The sequence below is a fragment of the Centruroides sculpturatus genome, unplaced genomic scaffold, assembly GCF_000671375.1.
Source record: "Centruroides sculpturatus isolate CEXI.00-Female unplaced genomic scaffold, Cexi_2.0 scaffold8, whole genome shotgun sequence".
In the NCBI taxonomy this organism is placed as follows: Eukaryota; Metazoa; Arthropoda; class Arachnida; order Scorpiones; family Buthidae; genus Centruroides; species Centruroides sculpturatus.
The window spans coordinates 1,470,572-1,485,338 of record NW_019384535.1 but is presented as its reverse complement, the minus strand read 5'-3'; the positions used below and the strand labels follow the sequence as shown (position 1 = coordinate 1,485,338).

Here is a 14,767-nt window from a genome sequence, read left to right as displayed (position 1 = left end):
ATTGATTTAAAAACGATATTTGTCACGTAACATCATTTTAAAAAATCGTCTAAAAGTCGCTCATTAATCATAAATGATTAATGGATTATCGGGCAAGTTCGTGTAAATTAATATATCATATTTTATTAGAAAAACATTTATCAATATTATAACTTTTTAAGTGACGTCATCAAATTAATAATATTGATAGTAATAAATTTAATTTTTAAATATTTTTTATGTATAATTGAGTCGCGTTTTTAGCTTTATATCTTAAAAAATATATATTATTATTTTAAAATTTAATTCTAAATCAGAATTAAAGTTTTCATAATTAATAATTAAACGGTTCTAATCGATTCTTAATTAATAATTAACGTAGATAATCTTAATAAATATATTTAAAATTTGGGTTTTTCAGTAAAAATTTATAATAGAAATTACGTTTTTTTCTATATTAATTGGGGAAAATGATTAATTTAATGTAATGAATAAAGTTTGCTGTAAATTCATTGAAATTATCATAAACTTTATGAAAATATCTTCTCCCAACATCAGGAGTTCGTACTAAATGAACGGGAAAGTTTAGTCGATGCTCGACAAAAAGAAAAAAAGTCAGTTAACGAGATTCCCGTGTCATCAACGAGAATACAAAGAAACTAAATTGAGATTCATCCCTAACAATTATCGGATGATAAAATTAATGGAAACATTTTATTTTAATTAATGCCTAGAGGCTAGACCATTATAGAAAATCATACAAAGTCCCGAATCTTTCATTTAGAGACGATGTTTAATAGAAGATGAATTTGAGAGTGTGACTTCATCGAAATTAAGAGTGAACGTTTTGGGCATTATAAAATGAAATTGAAGGCCTGAAAACACTAATCGACGATTGCATTAGTCAAAATGGAAGAAAATTTACATCCGTCTGCAGAGTAGAAGGACTTCCGATTGGAATAAATAAGGATTTCGCCACTGAGTTTAATTGAGAAATTATTTTATTTTATTAATATTTATTGTTTTTACTGCTAAATATAAAATTAAATAAAAGAAATAATATAACTTTTAAATTTAATGTTATATAGTTACGAAATATATTCTTAATTCCTCGCATAAATAGGTTTTAATATAAGTGTAAGTATAAGATTATGTCAATAAAATTACTTAAATTTTTTGGAATAATAATGCAAATTATTATCAAAAATTAATTTTAAGATGCTTTGAAATTATATTATATTACTATTTTCTTACTTACTCTTTAAGACGAAGCTTAATATCCCTTTTATGTAGGCCTATACTTTAATTTTAGAAATATATAATTTAACTAAATTTAATCTAATTTTAGATTAATTAAACATTTATAATTAAAGTAATTTTATAGTTAAAGTTAAGTATTAGCGCAGCAAACAAACCATCTTTCTCTAATGATGTGAAAACTGAACAAAGTACATTATTAATTTAGTATAAAATGGTTGAAGATAACTGAAAATTTTACATAAATTATAATTCCATATTTAATTTTTTAATTTATTTAATTATTAATTAAATGCACATAGATTACAATGTTATAATTACCATTAGAAATCTGTGGTGGAATAATCGAGAGCGTGTTTGCTTTTACACCCGCTTGATTTGCGAAAAATTACGTAACTAATAATATTTTAGTTGTTATTTATTAAATTTTATTATATTTCTTGTTAAAACAATTGTAAAGTTCCTTTAACAGGAACAAAATGTATTCATACAAACAGTACAAAAGTATGTTGAATTGATAAATCAGAGTTCCTAATGGAAAACGATTTTCAGAGTTATAGAAAAGGAAATTTAGCAAAGCTAATTAGATATTTCCAGTTTAGATTTTCTGTCTGGTTTAAAGGAATAAATCGAGGCAAACTTTTCAGTAAACAGACACGAAAATTCAGCTTTGCTAGTACTTAAGACATTCTGTTTGAACAAGAGTAATAGGTCTTTTCCTTTTGTGGGTAACTCTTTGAATTTGAAAGAACAAGACTTACTACAAATATTAGAATAGCAGTTTAACTGCATCTGATTAAACATTTAATGATTCTTTTAGCATATTATTTATAGAACTGTTTGTCTTATTTTTTACAATTTCCAAATAAATGTTACTAGGTCTTAAGGAGTCTTATTTGATGATTGTTTCCAAGATATCTTTTCTAATATTTTTAAAAGCGTTGGTAGTGCTCTAAACATTAATATTAGACCAGCTATTTTTTCTTTTCTCATATACAAAATTCTGTACTTAATTAGAAATTTATCTGTATTCCTGGTTGCATTTAATACCATATTTTCTGTATATGTAATATTGTATGTAAAACGATTTGATAAATTTGCTAATTTTATACGAGAAAAACCACAATTAAAATTTGTACTTATTGAAATACCTACTAAATAAATAACACAAAAATATGAATTATAACTAATTCAATTTTTAATTTATTAAGAATATTCAGTTAAGTTATCTAATAATTTTTTATTTTAAATAAATCGTATATAGTTATTTATTTGGATATATTTCTATTACAATTTATTCATTTAATTTTTTTCTATAGCCCTTATCAATATGTATTGAGATTATTCTTACTAAATATTAACTATAAAAAAATAAATCTTTTTATATAAACATAAAATTATATTTCAAATTATAGGCTATATTTTTTACAGAGTTGTACTGAGGCCCTCTCATAGGTGTGCCAACAGGGCTATCGTTTCCTGGCTTTACATTTACGAAGCCTCAAAAAACATTTATTATAAATTATTAATTCCATCTCATTCATTTCTTTGTAAGAAAACACAATTTTTAATGTACTTTTTAATATTGAATGCTTCTAAAAGGCCTCCAAGAAAGTCTAGATATTTGAAAACTCCTGCTAATATTTATCCTATTCACATCAAACTAAATTGGATGCTTCATTCAAGAAAAATCATCAAATTTATAAAATTACAATAAAATTATTGCTTAATAAAACATTTTCAATATAATTTCTCAAATACAAACTTCACTTCAAAAATTATATTGTCATGTTACTTTTAATATTTGTTTTTCTATAAAAACTTTCTAGCAATAGTTTTCCACTTTGCTATCGTTCAATGTCTTTTCTTTATATAGCAATATTCTATTTAACAATCTTTCTTCAAGTTTTATGGTTGACTTCTAAGATTATAGTTTATGGCCACTCACCTACCTAACAAAAAAAAGGCAAAGACTATTGAGTTCCTAAGTCCAATGAAAGATTTACGATGGTACAACAATAGCTGAATAGTTGAAAAGTTCAGTGTTGATCTCGGGATTGGTTCTTATAAGCATTGACTTAAGCTTAATATCTCAAATAACAGTTTTCAGAAGACTATTAGAGACTGAATGCTTTTCTTATAAATGAAAGAACCTTAAAAGTATCAACTAAGATAGAATTATGAGCTGTGATGGCTCGGTTAGAGACACTTTGATATCTTCTCTTATTACATACTTGTAGCTCCTTTCTACAACTTAAAAACAAAGTTATATATTTATTAATAAATTTACATTATTTTCAATGTAAATTTATTAAATAATACATGTATCTTATCGGACTGCAATTTTTAAACTGCACACCTACATTCACACTCATTAGTCTGTCCGTCCATCCTTCATTAATCTCGAGAAGGGAGTTTAATATATGAACACGCAGACCAAATATGAAAAGCCTAGGGGATGGATTCCGTGTCTGGTCCGGATTTTCACGTATTTACCTGGATACATATCGAAATCTATAATTAAGACCCTCTATATATGAACTTCCAGCTGGCCCTCGAGTCACACGAAAATCGAGACCAGATACAGAAAACTTATTTTTAAATAAATTAAAGTACGATTAAAAACTGCATCTCGGAATTGTGACGTAATTGTTCGTTATATCTCATTTCTACACCTTAAAATATTCTTTCTATTTTAAAAAAATTATAAAATTAAAAAATTTCTTAGAAATTAATTAACAAAATTAATTTTTAAGATAAAATTTTATCCATTTAAGCACTTTCTCCTTAAAATTTGAAAATTATTATTTATTTTTAGAAATTTTTCTAAAACAATTAAATTTCACAGAAAAACATTACAAAATGACTTTAAAAATATATAATATAATTAAATTAATCTAATAACTTTAAAAGGGAATTTTCTATTTAAAAGAATGAAACAATTTGGTATAAATAACACGAAAGCTTTTAATTATAGTAATTAAATTTTTAAAATGTTTTATGCATTTTTACGACACCAAATTTAAAATAATTATTTATAAAAATATTCCCAATTATTATAGTAATAAAAACTACTTTTATTAAGAAATTAATTCCTATAAAAATTCGTATAAATGTTAATTGTAAATCGAAAGAAATCAATCATAAAAAATAAAATAAAAATATAAAATAATAATAAATGTAAGAAAATGTGACTTACGAAAAATGTTCTTTTACAGTAAAACCTGTCCAAAACGGAAACCGAAAAAATATTCGATTCCGGTCTACGCAGGTTTCACTGTATTATCCTTTAAAATATTACACCAAAATGTTTATTTAATTATTATTAGTTTTTTATTTATAAAATCAAATTAATTTTTAATTTTAATTGCTTAATTTTTAAAATAAATTGCAAAATAAAGCCATTAAGCTAAGAGCTTTAAAGAAAAAAATATGGTAACTTGACAGATTAATTTAATAATAATTTTATTAAATTAAGAAATATGGCGTATGTTTTCTATTATAATAAAATAATAAAAAAATGAAGAAATGTCTTGATTTTTATCATTTAAAATCAAAAGTGGCGTACGATATTTAAATCAAAGTGTATCGTCCTTAATAAAAAATATAGTCGAGAGCAACCCATAAAACAAAATTCAATTATAAATTTTAGAAGATTAAATAATAATAATAATTTAAAAATATAAAAATCCAGCAACGAGTTGTGTAACTTTCCGGGCACACTTGGTAATGAGAGGGCCGGCATACTTGCAAAGACTGCCAGCGAAGACGACAATCTCCGGATCTGCTATAATAGCCCTACCATTAAAACCATCATTATATCTTCAACTGTCCTATGTTGGATCACGAAAGGCACTTCCTGAGGTCCTCCATGGAGGCGCACGGATACCGCTGGTCCAAGGACTCCCACAGTATCCTGGACAATAAAGACACCTATGACAATAAAGACTACCTCACAAGGCTCATCAGTGAGTACCTTCATCGCACCACCGTTCCTAGATACAACTAACCTTTCTCATTAGCTGTGTTGTATTGTCTTATTTTTCATTGCTACTGGTACTTTACTTTGTAACACACTGTTTTTTTTTATCATTTCTTACTGTATTATATGTTTTGCTTACTGAATTTTATATTATTGTTTATGTATTTTAATTTTCTCAAATAAGTCACTGTAAATTTAATTGATTGCTATTGTATTATGTTTTCTACTGTAATATTGTATTATATTTTGTCTACATTATTATTCTATAATATATTGTATTTTGTTATTTACATCCTGTATTTTGTGATTCTCTGTTGTATAATATTTTAATGCATATGTTTTCTGTATCATACAACTTGTTATTTTATCCCCATCTTTTGTATATACAGTAGAACCTCGATTATCCGCCCTAATTGGGGACTGGGGTTGGTCGGATAATTGAAAAGTCGGATAACCGAAAAGTATGAAAAAATCCATTATTAGTGTAGTATATTATTATATCCCATGTAATTAGTATATTAGTATATCGCTATTAACCTACTTTGCGTTGAATTTTCATCGATGTTAAGCCTAACAAAAATTTTTTAAAATAATAATCGTCGCTATTGTATCGTTAAAAATTAGAAAATTAAGCTTCGTTTAAATACTGGCTCCCTTTCATGGTCGAATGAGTGTTGCCAGCTAAAACACGTAAAAATAATATTAAAGTAGCCAAGACATAGCCAAATATTGTAGCGCCACATCACTAGCGGACATTTGAAATTTGCCGACTAGGACGGTCGGTTAACCGAGGGGTCGGTTGATCGGGGGGCGGATATTCGAGGTTCTACTGTACTACACGTGTAATGTTACTGTAGCCTCTATTGTTAATAATCTGTAATAATGCCAATATGTTCTTGTCTGCACCTGGTTATATGTCTATGGCACCAGGTATGTACTGTAACTCAGTATTTTATTAATAAAATGAATCTGAATCTGAATCTGTGTAACTTTCCCGGCATAAATAAATTGCGTGTGGCACCATCTGTTGTGAGATTTTATTTTACAAACTTTTTATATTGCAGTATTAATTATTATAAAATGGATAAAAGCTTAATTTTGAGGGTAGATGAGTTTTATAAGTTGCAAGTGGTAATAACGAGTAAAATCTTCATTAAGTCCGACCCTATTCAAGATTTGACAGGCGATCTGTATCTCCCCATCGCTCGACCTTTAACCTTCAAAATTTAATAGCATCAATGCTTCTAATACACAAACCTCCCTGCAAAATTTCAGAAAATTTTGACAAAAGGCACGAGAGTTATTGTGCTTCAGTGTATCATTTTATAAAATACATATAAGACTAGAATTTAATTGTAGAAATTGTTCATTCCTGATGCTTATAAATTAGGAATAAGTCGTTTCTTTAATAAAATTCTTTCAAAATTTAATTAAAGTTAAACATTTCACGTCAATCAATAGGAGAAGATCAAAGTAATTTAATATTTTAAAAATATTATTTTTTATGTTGGACGCTTCAAAAAGGATTTCAAGAAAACCTGAGCCACACTGTTATTTAAAAAGTCCTGCTTGTATTTAACCCATTCTGGCAACACTGTTGCATTATGCGTACCAGTACAGGTATCGTATAGTGTCCACTATGGCCGTCTTTCGAGAAAAGTTGGAATTTTGGACGAAAAATTATACAATTTAAATACTACCAAGGTTTGTTTTTGTTTTATTTGTTACGGCAACGCGACACGTGGGCGATCTGCCGACGGGATACCTCCCGGGAAACATTTTATGGGGGTACTTACCCCTTTTTATGTATTACTAACGTGAAGAAAATCCGGAAAACGTGGCCAGCACATTGGCAAGGTCCGAACTCTGCGTTCAGTGGTTAAATCCACTCGGGCACTGTTGGTTAAGTACCATCGCAGCGTTAATTTTATAAAAAAAAAATAGTAATTATATATTATTTTTTCTTTTATTAATACTTTCAAGATCCGCCAAATTATAATATTACCGAAGTTCGTGTCCCTCTTCGCATAAATAGAATAAAGTACTGTACATGCATTTTTTGCAAGTTATTATTTCATCTATTGCAATTATCATTTAATAGGTCATAAATACCCGAATTCATAGTAATTTAGCTTTGAAGTAACCTAATCTGCGTGGAAAATTTATAAACAAATAATTATTAATATTAAGAGAATTCGGTATGACTGTATACCACTTACGATTTTTATCTCGAGTAAAAAGATAATCTGTAAATTCATTTTTCTCAAACAATTTCTATACAGAAACACCATAATTAAATAGAAGATTAGACAATAGGTAGACCCAATTATTGAGATTACTCCGCATTTTTTGTTACTCCTATTAATTAACTTAAGCAGCATTGGATTATTTTTATTAAAATATTTATGTATTAATTAAAAATATTTTTTATATTTTATTATGTAAATAATTTACTTTAATTGAGTTTATGTTTTTATTAACATTTAATCTATTTAATTCTTTTACAAGCAAGTGAATTAAATGCTTATAAAGAAAATCAATAAAATCAATTATTTATAAAATTATTTAAAATAATTAGTTAAAAATATATATTTTTTCTATAATTTTTAAAATAAACCTTTACTTTCTAGGCTGTTATATATAACAGGAAAAGTATGGCCATCGGTCAAAAAACACCCCTTAGATTTTCACATTTTTGGACTCAGGGGACCTTAAAATGCCAAATTTTGGGTTTTTTCCTCTATGTATAGATGTTAGAATGTGTGGGGAACTCAGTTTTGTTCACCCTTTTTTAATGCCGAATAATTCCTGTACCAATATAAACAAAACACCATACTCTTGCTGAGCTTATTATTACTTTAATTTCAAACGTTTTCAGCCCAATTTCAATAGGCCATCTTCAAGAACTATTCGAATACAACTTTCGAATAACTTTTAAATTTAAACTTTTAACATAAACTGTAACTATTAACTATTTAACATATTTGTAAATATCACCGTAAACCATTAAATATTTAACTAAAAAATTTTTAACATATTATATGATAAACATAAATAATATAAAATAATAAGATTGCTTTTCTCTTTTCTNTATCATTTTATAAAATACATATAAGACTAGAATTTAATTGTAGAAATTGTTCATTCCTGATGCTTATAAATTAGGAATAAGTCGTTTCTTTAATAAAATTCTTTCAAAATTTAATTAAAGTTAAACATTTCACGTCAATCAATAGGAGAAGATCAAAGTAATTTAATATTTTAAAAATATTATTTTTTATGTTGGACGCTTCAAAAAGGATTTCAAGAAAACCTGAGCCACACTGTTATTTAAAAAGTCCTGCTTGTATTTAACCCATTCTGGCAACACTGTTGCATTATGCGTACCAGTACAGGTATCGTATAGTGTCCACTATGGCCGTCTTTCGAGAAAAGTTGGAATTTTGGACGAAAAATTATACAATTTAAATACTACCAAGGTTTGTTTTTGTTTTATTTGTTACGGCAACGCGACACGTGGGCGATCTGCCGACGGGATACCTCCCGGGAAACATTTTATGGGGGTACTTACCCCTTTTTATGTATTACTAACGTGAAGAAAATCCGGAAAACGTGGCCAGCACATTGGCAAGGTCCGAACTCTGCGTTCAGTGGTTAAATCCACTCGGGCACTGTTGGTTAAGTACCATCGCAGCGTTAATTTTATAAAAAAAAAATAGTAATTATATATTATTTTTTCTTTTATTAATACTTTCAAGATCCGCCAAATTATAATATTACCGAAGTTCGTGTCCCTCTTCGCATAAATAGAATAAAGTACTGTACATGCATTTTTTGCAAGTTATTATTTCATCTATTGCAATTATCATTTAATAGGTGATAAATACCCGAATTCATAGTAATTTAGCTTTGAAGTAACCTAATCTGCGTGGAAAATTTATAAACAAATAATTATTAATATTAAGAGAATTCGGTATGACTGTATACCACTTACGATTTTTATCTCGAGTAAAAAGATAATCTGTAAATTCATTTTTCTCAAACAATTTCTATACAGAAACACCATAATTAAATAGAAGATTAGACAATAGGTAGACCCAATTATTGAGATTACTCCGCATTTTTTGTTACTCCTATTAATTAACTTAAGCAGCATTGGATTATTTTTATTAAAATATTTATGTATTAATTAAAAATATTTTTTATATTTTATTATGTAAATAATTTACTTTAATTGAGTTTATGTTTTTATTAACATTTAATCTATTTAATTCTTTTACAAGCAAGTGAATTAAATGCTTATAAAGAAAATCAATAAAATCAATTATTTATAAAATTATTTAAAATAATTAGTTAAAAATATATATTTTTTCTATAATTTTTAAAATAAACCTTTACTTTCTAGGCTGTTATATATAACAGGAAAAGTATGGCCATCGGTCAAAAAACACCCCTTAGATTTTCACATTTTTGGACTCAGGGGACCTTAAAATGCCAAATTTTGGGTTTTTTCCTCTATGTATAGATGTTAGAATGTGTGGGGAACTCAGTTTTGTTCACCCTTTTTTAATGCCGAATAATTCCTGTACCAATATAAACAAAACACCATACTCTTGCTGAGCTTATTATTACTTTAATTTCAAACGTTTTCAGCCCAATTTCAATAGGCCATCTTCAAGAACTATTCGAATACAACTTTCGAATAACTTTTAAATTTAAACTTTTAACATAAACTGTAACTATTAACTATTTAACATATTTGTAAATATCACCGTAAACCATTAAATATTTAACTAAAAAATTTTTAACATATTATATGATAAACATAAATAATATAAAATAATAAGATTGCTTTTCTCTTTTCTNAAGAGTAAGATAAATAGCAAGTGTCTAAACGCCAAGGATGCTAATGCTCTTCCAACGGCATGGAAGTACATAATAGAAAAGGAAATGGGGATTAAAAACCCGTAAAATTATGGCAGTTGTGTAGTACTGGTTTAATGTATATTTTTGTTATAGTAAGCTTTATTTTTTATATATTTTTTATATATATTTTTATTATTTTATATTATTTATGTTTATCATATAATATGTTAAAAATTTTTTAGTTAAATATTTAATGGTTTACGGTGATATTTACAAATATGTTAAATAGTTAATAGTTACAGTTTATGTTAAAAGTTTAAATTTAAAAGTTATTCGAAAGTTGTATTCGAATAGTTCTTGAAGATGGCCTATTGAAATTGGGCTGAAAACGTTTGAAATTAAAGTAATAATAAGCTCAGCAAGAGTATGGTGTTTTGTTTATATTTGTAAAGATACGGCTGAGGAAGTGAGAATAATTCCTGTACCTTTCGCAAAAATTTTCTGAAATTCTGCAGGGAGGATTGCATATTGTAAAGATTGATGCTGTTAAATTTTGATGGCTAAAGGTCGACGGGGTGTAGAAGGGGTCACGTGTCATATCTCGAGAAGAGTCGGACTTAATGAAGATTTTACTCGTTATTATCATTTACAATTTTTTAGAAAACTCGTCTCTACTCTGAAAATTAAGCTTTTTGCCATGTTTAAATAATTAATAATATAAAAAATTTAAAAAATTAAATCTCTTAACAGATGGCGCCGTACACAATTTTAACTTTTTTGCCGAGAAAGTTACGCAACTCGTTGCTGGAATTTTTTAATTTTGTATACGAAAATGTTTAATGGTTTATATGTACTTTTTTAATTAAAAATTTAATTTTATAATTAAAATTAAAAAAATTAAATAATTTTAATAAATAAAATTTATCGAAGATCATTTCTTGAAATATTTTTAATAACAAAATATTTATTGTTTTTGTATTTAAAAAAACATTATTAGCCAATTAAATACTAAAATTAATGCTAAAATTCTTTTAACAAATAGAAAATAATTTCTATTAAATTTGATTACGATGAATTAAATTTTCATTAAACTTTTATAACTGCATTCCTAGTCAGATGATACGGAATTATTATTGAAGCTTTATGAATATAATTATTTACGCTTCAATTAATTAATCATTATAATCCGTATAATTTCTATTCTAGTATCTTATACTCAGGAAGTGATTAATATTATATTATAATATACAAGATGTTAAAAAAATATTAAAAAATTTGAACATTTTAAGTAATGCCGAACACGCTTTAGCCGTCTGTTTGTCTGCTTGTCAATGTGCGAGTGTTGTTTCTATGACTTGATATATCAACCCTCCATAAAAAGCCAAGACATTTTTCACTTTGTGGCATTTATATTGACTTACCGAACAACTGTATTTAGGAAATTTTATTAACATCTGCTCATAACCATATCTCATCCGCATTTACAATGCACCATATCGCTTTAAGTGGCATTTACATGTGCCATCGCGTCGAGCACGTATATATTATAGAGAATATAACGTTAAAAACAATTTTTATTTATATACGTGGAAAAAAATTCCATTTTTCTTATAGATAAAGCGCAGACAAGAGGTAATCACGAAGAGAGAAGTTTGTACTTGATGTTGGAATATCCACTCCAAAATCAAGTAAAATATTCATGATATTTAATTTAAAGTATTAAAATTACAGCGAGAAGGTAAATAACTACTCGCTGTTGAATTATACACAGTTTTTAAACGTGTACTTGGTATAATTTTTATACGAAATTGCGTCTTCGAAAGTGCATCGCGATGTTTTCTTGAAGGATAAGGAGGAGCAGAATATCGATCAGGTGTTTAAATATATCAAAATTAAGTAAATTAAAAAGTTCGTTATAGAAAAATATCGTTATTAAATGTTGTATTATATAATATATTATTAATTATAACGTACTTATAAAGTAAAACAATAAATTGTATGAATCGCAATCAATTAAAATCCAGTAACGAGTTACGTAATTTTCCCGGCCATCTGTTATGAGATTTTATTTAAACAAAACTTTATACTATTAATTATTATAAAATAGATAAAAGCTCAGTTTTATAAATTGTAAGTGCTACTACGAGTAAAATCATTATATCCGACCTATCTCGAGATATGACACCTGATTGTATCTTCCCATCTCTTGACCTTTGACCACCAAAATTTAATAGCGTCAATGCTCCTAATATACAAACCGCTCTGAAAATTTCAGAAATTTTCGACAAAAGGCACAGGAGTTATTAAGCTTTTAATTGAGTGAAAGAAATCCCGATTACATACACAATAACATCAATAAATACAGAAAAAACTCCCAACTTTTTTGCATTTCTCGATATTTCGAGGTCCTCTGAGTCCAAAAATGCGAAAAAGGGAGACTTTCCCACTGTTAAACAGAATAAAATAAAACTTTGGTCAGACAACGTTTTATTGTCTAATTAAAACCTTATTTTTTATAGTCCATTGATAAACTTGACACGACTCTATATAGGAAAATTAATCAGAAAAAATATGAAAATATTTATTTGTCTATTTTGGAAGTATGCAAATTTTTGTTTTTTAACATAATTATTTCTCGAATTACGAAAGAAAAAGAAACTTACTTATGTTTAAATTAAAGAAAAAGGTTAATCTAATGTAGAAAATTATGATCTTTAGCTAAATTAATCACTATAGATACTTACGGAAGATATTTTCTTATAAAATTTTCAGAAAATTTTTGAGTATTTTTAGTACCGTTTTAATAATTTAAGATAAAATTGAAGATTACTTAATAATCGATTGATGTAAATCGATTAATAAGCGACGATAACATTACTTTAATATTGTATAATTTCCTTATTATTTTACTTCATAAAGAAACTATTATTATTAAAGTTATTTATCGAAATTATATACAATTTTATAACTTAGTTTCCATAGAGTCGCTTACGATTAATTTAATTAAATTGTAACTCTGTGGATGCATACGGAATTTTTTCATATAAAATTTTCCCTAAATCTTTTTATAAAAGTAGGATTTAATTGAAGAAATTGTTTACTCCTGATGTTTATAAATGAGAATTACGTCATTTCTTCAATAAAATTCTTTCAAAATTTAATTAAAGTTAAAAAATTTCACGTTAATCACAGTAAGAGAAGACCAAAGTAATATAACATTATAGAAGAAATTCGGGTTATATGAAATATTTGTTTATCTCGTATACTACTGTAATACTACTTCTTCACGCTTCTTATAATGCTCTGCATTCAATCTCTCCGTGATTATGGTACAAGCTTTCTTTACAGGTCAAAATCTCAATTTGTAGTTGTCAAAACTCTTGCGGACAAGTGTTTTAAAATTTTTAATAACTTATACAGATATAATAAAACACTTCAATACAAAATTTAATAGTTAAAGCCGTACTTTTGACAGTTGTTTTTATTTTGTGCCCTTAAAAGTAGTTTCACGAAGTCTCCAAGAAATGAAGGTATTCAGTTTTAGCCGAAAATGTTTTTTCAACCTTAAAAAACTCAACTAATGTTTGATTTTTGAAAATTTTAAAATAATTTATCATATAGGAATATAATAAATATTAAACATGAAGAAAATGGAGCTGGTAAAGAATGCTGCCAAATATCCAAAACGGTCATTTCGAGAAGAGTCAAGCAGTGAGAATGAATGTTTTCACTCGGACCAATCGTCAAAACTTGAATTTTTACCTGCATCTCATATTACCCTTATTTGGCCCGCACTTTGAAAAAATTACCACTGTCTTTCCTTAATGTCGAGAACAGATTAAAAAGCCCCGATTAACTATATATGAACTTCCGATGCAGACCAAAAGTTACGTTATTTCAATCCAAAAATGTTTTCCTTAAAGGTGTTAGACAGATGACCGGCACCATTCTATTGTTGAAGGAAAAGTATGATTACGGGGGCGAGCCACTACTAATTTGAGGTGGACAACATATATTTTAAATTAAATAAATTAAAAATTGCAGCTCGGCATTGTCACCATGTCGCAATAAAATAATTGCTCGTTACGTCATAAAATACAATTATATTTATAATTAAAGTTATGGATAAATAATTCCAACTAATTAATGTTTATATTTTAGTTTAATTAAGAACATTATAATTACAGAAAAACCTGTGTAAACCGAATTCGGACGGTGTCGTATATTTTTCCGGTTCGACAGGTTTCCGATTTGAACAGGTTTCGTTTTGGACAGGTTTTACAGCATTAATAAAGAGCAATTATCTCTAATTAAAACTATGTGTTTATAATTAATATTAATAAGAAAAAATTATGAAGATTTCTTAAAATTCATAAATTAATAAAATAAAGTCAATAAAACTTTAAAAATTTTTTTAAATTAAATTTTTAAAATGTAAAATTATATTTTTAAATTTTTTGATAGAAATTTAAGAGTATTATAATAATATTTATATTCTTAAAATGCAAATTATATTATTAAATGTTCGATTTATATACAAAATTTAATTCGAATAAATTAATAAAGTAATAAAGCTTAAAATACGAAGAAATGTTTTTAAAAAGCAAAATAAACTATAAAAATATTTATTAAAAAGTACAGTAAAATCTGTCTAAAACGGTACCGGGATAAAACGAAAAGGCC

The 14,767-nt window shown here is 26.7% G+C and overlaps 1 protein-coding gene across 1 annotated transcript in view; it reads right to left on the bottom strand.

The window, feature by feature from the left end:
- The window catches only part of LOC111623208 (suppressor of lurcher protein 1-like), a 60,998-nt gene that overhangs the window by 21,375 nt on the left and 24,856 nt on the right, over nucleotides 1-14,767 (bottom strand). The window lies entirely within an intron of this gene.